The sequence below is a fragment of the Vicugna pacos genome, chromosome 5 (genome assembly GCF_048564905.1).
Source record: "Vicugna pacos chromosome 5, VicPac4, whole genome shotgun sequence".
Taxonomy (NCBI): Eukaryota; Metazoa; Chordata; class Mammalia; order Artiodactyla; family Camelidae; genus Vicugna; species Vicugna pacos.
This window is the reverse complement of record NC_132991.1, coordinates 62,219,816-62,227,389: the sequence shown is the minus strand read 5'-3', so window position 1 is coordinate 62,227,389 and position 7,574 is coordinate 62,219,816.

Here is a 7,574-nt window from a genome sequence, read left to right as displayed (position 1 = left end):
CATTAGGCAGAGTTGCCCTGCCGGGCCACATCGTGGCTGCTGGCCAGCTTCAGGATGGCTGCATCTTATCCAGGTGCCAACTTTTGTTGAGCCAATCTTGGCAAGGGTGTTAGGATCATGATAGACAGAACAGAAAGTGGGTCGTGGGGTGATGGGGCTCAGAGAGCCACGTCCAGCAATGTTCTGATTCTACAAAAATTACAAAGACCCACCCATGACTACTTTGCCTACACAAAGCCATTTATTCATTCTTTAAAATAAACATCTGTTGACCGTTGGGTGAGAACTGGGTTGGTGGAGTTGCACTGAAAACACATTATTTGTACAAATTTTACTTATCTTGACCGATTTATTAGGCTAGGAATAAAATACAAAGTTCCACACAAATTCAGTCTTTATTACATTAACAGAGCCTTTTCTGATAGAGTCTATTTTCATTTATATATATGGAGTACATTTCTCAATATTAAAAGATGAGTATTCAAAAATAAAAAGAACATAGTCCCTACCCTAAAAGTGCCTGAGGGAGTCAGACAAGAAAACAAACAAGGGTAACACATAAGATAAAGGTGCACTTTTGACTGAAACAAAAGAAGCACAACCTAAAAGTTGAGAGTCATGTTGTACTCAGCAGACAGCCCGAGGCCTTAAGCCTGAGAGGCAGCCTGTCAGGAAGCTCTGAGGGACTATTCTGAAGAGGTAAGGGAGGAGCCAGGACATACAGAAGTTTTTGCCCAAACAAAACAGGTAGCTGGAACATCAAAAGATCACAGTTAGTTAAAGGAAACCAGACATCTCAAGTTAGTGAATTCAAAGCTTTCCTATGTATGGGAAGATGCAAGGGTCTGGCTCATTGGAATCCTTCCTTTGTTATGCACCTTCACTATCTAGGACCAACATACTGTTTATTTCTTCATTCTGAATCCCCTTGTTACCGAAAAATCGGCCTCTGCACCCTGAAAAGTGAATTCAAAGTCAGAGGCGAAGAAAAGAGCAGCTTTATTGCATCCCCAGCACAGGGAAGCACAGCAGGCTGGTGCTCAAAGACTGTGAGCCCGTCTTGGGGTTGGGGTCTTGAGGTTTCATTGAAAACTGGATGGAACAGAAAAGGGAATAACAATCAGGGTTTTTCTACAGGGTGCTACATTCCTCTTACCCTAAATGAATCTTTAAGAGGGACTTCGAGGGTCTGTCCATTCTTCTGAGATTATTAGCCTGTTATCTCCTTCCTGGAGCATAGCCTCTGGGTTAAAGTTACTCTCAGTAAAGAATGAGTCAGCAAACAAGTTTGCAAAGGGGAAGTCAGTCTGTCAGTTTGATCTGTATTCCTTCACCCTCAAGGTGTACAGTTGGCTGATGGCTTGATGGTAGCAACATCCTTTGTTTACTGATAAGGCAGGTGATGTTCTTTGTCTGCAATACTTCGGGAATGCATGGTGGGCAGTACCCCCTGGAGCTAGAACTGGGAGCAGGGAGAGGTTAGAAGAGACTTCCCACGGAGAGTGACCCCGAGACTGCTCCCTGACAGACAAAATAAGGAAGAGGAGAGGAGCCTCCTCAGCAGAGAAAGTCCATACATCCTCAGGGAGGCAAAAGAAAGCAAAGCACCTTTAGGGAACAGGACATAATTCAGAATACGTAGTATGAAGGGTTTGTGGACAGAGGTGGTAAGAGCACAATAAGATTAGAAAGCTCTGGGAAGGTGAAAAGGCAGAGTAGGAGTAAGGCTGCTCAGTGCTGTTAAGAGAGAAGTTAAGACTAAATTTAGGAATGGACAGGGAAGGAAACGAGGAGGAGGGACTGACAGATTAGGAGGAAATGGGGGTATTGAGATCTGCTGATGTTCACTGATATCCGAGAACAAATTTATTGGACAAAATGGGAAAGGAGCTGGGATCTAGATGAGCATTACTGAAACACAGATTTTCACATGTGGAGACCATTCTGGGTGATGCCAAGTTTGGGGATGTGGTTTATAAGTAGTGAGATATTGAGGCTGAGGAGCTGAGATGAAAATCTAAGGCTGTATTGTTACAGAGTGCACTGCACAAACATAAACCATAGCCAGTATGAGGGCAGACATAGAAACAGAGAGAAAAACTGTGAAGTAGGGCTGGAGTCTTCAGACAAAGACGGGTAGACGGTGTTTTGATTAGAATGCATGAGTCTTGCGGAAGGAGACATTTTTTGTGAATGGATAGAGGGAATTGCTGTGAGGAAATAGTGTAGAGGGAAAGGAGGGTGAGGGGGGCTGTAGGATAAGGAGGGCAAGATTTGGCTACATCCACCGGGTACCACCCACAGAGAAGAAAGAACGACAAAGGTGAGGAATAGCACCGCAATTCCTCACCTGAAACCCTTCGTTCCAAATGTGTCCTGGAAATCAAGCATTTCAGGAGTTTAGTAAGATGGTACTGGGCGAATTACACCCCAGCTGGATCAGGACAAACAACTTTCCAAGCATATAGTATCTGCAACAAAATATATGACTTTTTACGCCAAATAAGATAAAAAGCAAGTATAATTATAATAGTCCGTTTTCGGTTCAGGCCAAGTTTTCCTGCAAACTTACCAAAAGTGTCTGATTTTCAGAGTTTTGGAGGTTTGGGAATAAGAGGAATTCTGGAACTATGGTTAAGGGCTTGTGGATTAAGGTTAAAAGCTGCTGTAGACCACTGTCTCCGCAGAAGGCCTACCACATAGCTCAGCATTCATTGATTAGCGGTTTTGACTTGCAGCATCTCTCATAATCCTTCTGTAGAATGGGTAATGATAGGACCCATACTATCAGATTTGGGGGAGCATCGACTCTGACAATACATGTAAACCACTTACCTCAGTGTCTGATGCGTTCTATGCCCTGAGTAAATTACTGTTAACTGTTATCTTATTGATGCAGGCAGCGTGAGCAGCCAGCTTACTGCTTCCCTTTTCTGAAATCTTCCCTGGCCCTCCTGACTTTGCAAAGTACAGCAGTCTTCCCCTCAAAAGGCGACCCCACTATGTGCTCCCTTCCCCAAAGCAGAGGAAGACCGTTCCAGAAAGAATCTCAAATAAACGGCCTTCCTCCACCCAGTAGAGACCCACAGCCACGACCCCATCCTCCAGCTCAAGTCCGTTATAACCACTTCACAACCTCTGTCCAAAGTGTCATTTTTCACCTAAGGGGGAGAGACAAGAAGGAAAGGGAAAGTCCTTTATTGGTCATAAGTGACACTGGCATTTTTTTTTAAGACGTTTTCTTCATTTTCTTTTCTTTTCTTTCTTTCTTTTTTTGGGACCTCCTTTACCCCTTTACAAATGGCATTGACCACTGACCCTTGACTAACTTGTTAATTCAACAATCACTTCTGGGTAATTTCTTTATTAGGCATTGAGTTAAACGTCGAGAATTTACAGATGAAAAAAGCAGACAGTGTTTGGTCTTAAGTATTTCATAGTACAAAGAGACAGGAATGTGAATAAGCAATTCCAGAGGGAGGAGGACTTGTTCCAAGGTTTGAGTAGGAGGTGGAGGAGGAGGCGCCATGGGAACTAAGGCTAATGATGCAGGTTTAGCTCATACTGAGGAGTTTAGATCTTGTTCTGTAGGCAATGGCTAGTATTAAGCAGAAACGTTAAGCAAGTCGAGTACCTTGTGGTCCCATCCTTTCCTGAAACCTCTTTAAGCTAATAAATGCTATGGGCTCCTGTGTGTGGCTGCATAATGTTATTAATCTTAATTGAACAGTCTCTCTCCCTCTTCCTCGTTCACACACACACACCATATGCCATGAATGCTCATTGTGTGTACTACCAATATTCCCCAGTTTGAGGCCTAAGAATCGATTGAGCAGTTTATCATCCACATGATTTAAAATGTGATCACTTCAGCTCATCCTGGGTAAACGCTGAGCTCTGCCTTCCCTAAGCCAGGCGCTGGTGGGCATATTCTGGAAATCTGATGACAGTTTTCCTTGATAATTTTAGAATCTTGAATTCAGAATGACATTGGTCACTGACAGTTCTGGTTGATTGTGAAAATTACTATCTTCTGAGGACCTAAGTGAAATCGGGCATAGCCTCACATAATGAACAAGGCCTTCAGGAAGACTTTTACTTTTTAAATAATTTTTGAACACATAAGGATATTCTTTCCCCTGGATAATAAAAAAATACATAAACCTTGAAATAAAAAAAATCTGGGTTAAAATCCCAGCACCATCATTGACTTGTTGATTTCCTTGTAAAACGTATTTTACTACCTTAACACTTTGAATCTCCACTAACAAACTGAGTACTGTAAGGAAATGCTTGTAATATTGTGGTGGACTTTTAATAAGTGAATTAAGTCTATAGAACTGTCATGGATATCTATAACAGTGTAATAAATAATCCCAAAATTTAGTGGCTTAAAACAACAATCATGCCCCTGGATTCTGTGGGAAATATTTTTATCAACTGTTTTGTAAATACATGATTTTAATAGCTATAGGATGACATTTTAAAGAAGGATTAATTCCATCTTATCCCCCTTTTTAAAACATATTGTTAAAACCAGTGCAGATGCTTTAAGAAGTGAAATCTCTTGCTGATGAATTTTTGTGGGTTTCTGCATCTGAAAAATATTGGGATAAGAAATTAATGGAAGTCTTGTCTTGTGCGTTAACCTTTCAGTGTTCAATAACTAAAGAAACAAAGTTGGAAAACCCAGTGTCTGACAGGAGAGAAGCATAAAGAAAAGAAATGGAAAAACAGGCATAAATTTCACCCAACATACAGCTCAAGGCTGTGAACTTTGTGTACGTTTGCACACACATCTCATTCTGGCATGTTACATTCAAGTTAACATATCTTATATTCCAAATGAACAATGAGAAACATGGACGATTTCAGTTTAAGAGAATTAAATTTCTAGGAAATGACCTTTCCAGGCTAGTGAACGTAAAATATCGAGGTCGTTCAAGAAACAAATAGTTGGCACCTAGGGAAATTGGAATATTTAAAAACACGCCTGGAAGAGCTAAATGACCTTTACTTTTTCTCACTCAACATAAAATGCTCACCCGCGTCCAGATTACACATTTATTGAGAGAATTTGATTTGAGGTGTTCAAGCATTTAGACTTAGGGCATCTGACTTGCCAAAACTCACAGCATTAAAATGACGGGGAGTTTGCCTGGGAAGGTTTTTATCTATACAGCGAATGCCCCAGGAGAAAAACAAATGGAAATGCTCTGTGATCTAATACACTTAGATAAAATACAAAACAACCCCACCACTTTCACTTGCAAAACTTCCATTTAAAGGATGTAGTTTCCCCTTCTCTCTAATTTGGCCAGGGAATTAGGGGGTTGCATCAGGCCTGGGAGCTATTGTGGTGTTTCTGTCTTATTAACACCATATTTTGATAATCAGGAAATTAGAAGCACTTCTCTAGTACCCCATCCTTGGCTTATAGACTATTTTTCAAGCATTTGCTCTCCAACGTCATAAAATTAGTATTCCTTATTTCTATGCTAAAAAAATGAATAATGCCTACTCAATAACTAGAAAGAATTTTTTTTAATTTAAATCACTATAAAAAATCAGATTTCTCTCTTGCCCTATTGGAAAAAAGTCCAGATAGGGTTTGAGTAGTTATCCTATTATCGAAGATCTTGTTTTCCCTCGGGTCTTATTTCAAAGCCTTCTTCGTACAGACCATCAGTGGAAATGCCCACGTTATTTAGATCATATGGAAGTTTCCCATCTTCAACTGATGCTTGCTTTATTGCATTCAAAACATCGTTATCTACGTGAAAAAGTAAATATCACAAATAGGAGCAATGGCTACTGTTGGAAAAGGGCAGGTAATGGAGTGGAAGCAGTGTCAGCTTGAAAGGCTGGCAAGTTCAGGTCCAACTCCTTTAAAACGAATATTCGGGTCTCAGTGGTTTTTCGAATATACATTATAATCTTTCACGTAAGTTTGCTTTTCAGTTGGGAATGAGTGATGTTACTTCTCAAAGAGCTCTAAACAACTACCACTAGAGAAAGTGAAGATATTTGTATAGTCTGTAGAGTGTTGTTTTAAAAGTATGTTAAGTAAATGTAAGACTTCAAAGTGTAGCTATTAAATCCTCCTGCTTTTTAAAATAGAAAACTAGATACAGTCTGTTATCTCTTCTGACTTACTGCAGCAGCAATGGCATCCTCCGTGGGGGGGGAAATACCAAAAATAAAAGAATGGAGCCCAGTACAAAGCAGTGCCAGTGCCAGTGGGCTGACGCAGACATCAAGAGAATGCTGAAGAAATGCGTTGCAGATCCCCCACAGGAAAGTCACTAAGTCTTAACACAAAACTAATACAATTCTGGAGCTATAAATTGTGGTTGAGGATGAAGTAATACAAATGAGGGAAAGACATTTCAGTGGCTTCATTTTCTGTATCTCTACTCAAAGCGCTCCTCTGTTAAAGACAGCTTTAAGTGAAAGAGCACCTTGGCCTTGGATCTCAGATCAATTTCCTCTGGCCTAGTAATCCATCCTCACTTGGATTGCTCACTTCTCTAGCATGAAAAATAAAATACGATCAGTGTCACCAGGGTAAAGTGTTGCCAGTGAGGCTGAGGTAGTTCCCCACCACAGAGAAATCCTCCAGGCCACGTTTTATGTGAAAACACTGTCTCTGTGAGAAGGGAGCTCAAAGTCAATATCCTTAGCAACACTTGCACACAGAGTTCTGAGAACTGAACTGGCAAAACTGGTCCCCTATGGGTTTCTATTTTGTCTTAAATGACTCTGAGTGTGTCCACAAAGATTCCCCAAAGCCAGACATGTAATTCAGGGCAAATTAAAACTTTCATTCATAGTCCCTTGAAAATGTGCACGCTGATTCACTCTCAAATTCTACTTCTAGGAATTTGTCCTAAGAAAATAATGTATGGTATATTTGAAAGGCCAGAGCAAAGTAGATGTCAACAATAAAGAATTCGGTTAAAAATACAGTACTTCCAGTTAATAGAAAAATGCACAACTATTACAAACTGTTTAAAGCATGTTGATGGACCTGGGTAATGATGGTGATGTGTTTTAAACAAGAGAAAGGGGTTGATAAAACACATACATCAAAGAATCTCATATTTAGAAAATACTCTGTGGATTTAAGGATATGTGTATAATATGACATCATATGATTACTTTTTATTTTTATTCTCTGCTTCTGTATTTTCTCATTTTCTCATTACATTTGTCCAGTTAAAACTAAAACAATTTAAAGAATTATTTGTCCAAGATAGGTAAAGTATTTAATTCATGCTATATCTGCTGATTTTATGGGGCATCTATACCATATCTGGAAGGAGCAACCCAGCTGGGTTCTCCTTGTTTAAGGACTTCAAGACAAGCTTGGCTTCTTGGTTTCATCCACTCACTGAGAAGAAGACAAAGATATTCTTTATAGAATTTTCCTCCAGTATGCTGTCCCCAAGCAGCAGGAGAAAGATTTCCTAAGTGTCAGACCTGCCATGTTTTAAAACATCAAAGGATAATGCTCCCCACCCTCTCCCTCAAGCCTTGAGTTGGGAGGATGGGGTGGGCAGGGGAAGGCAATC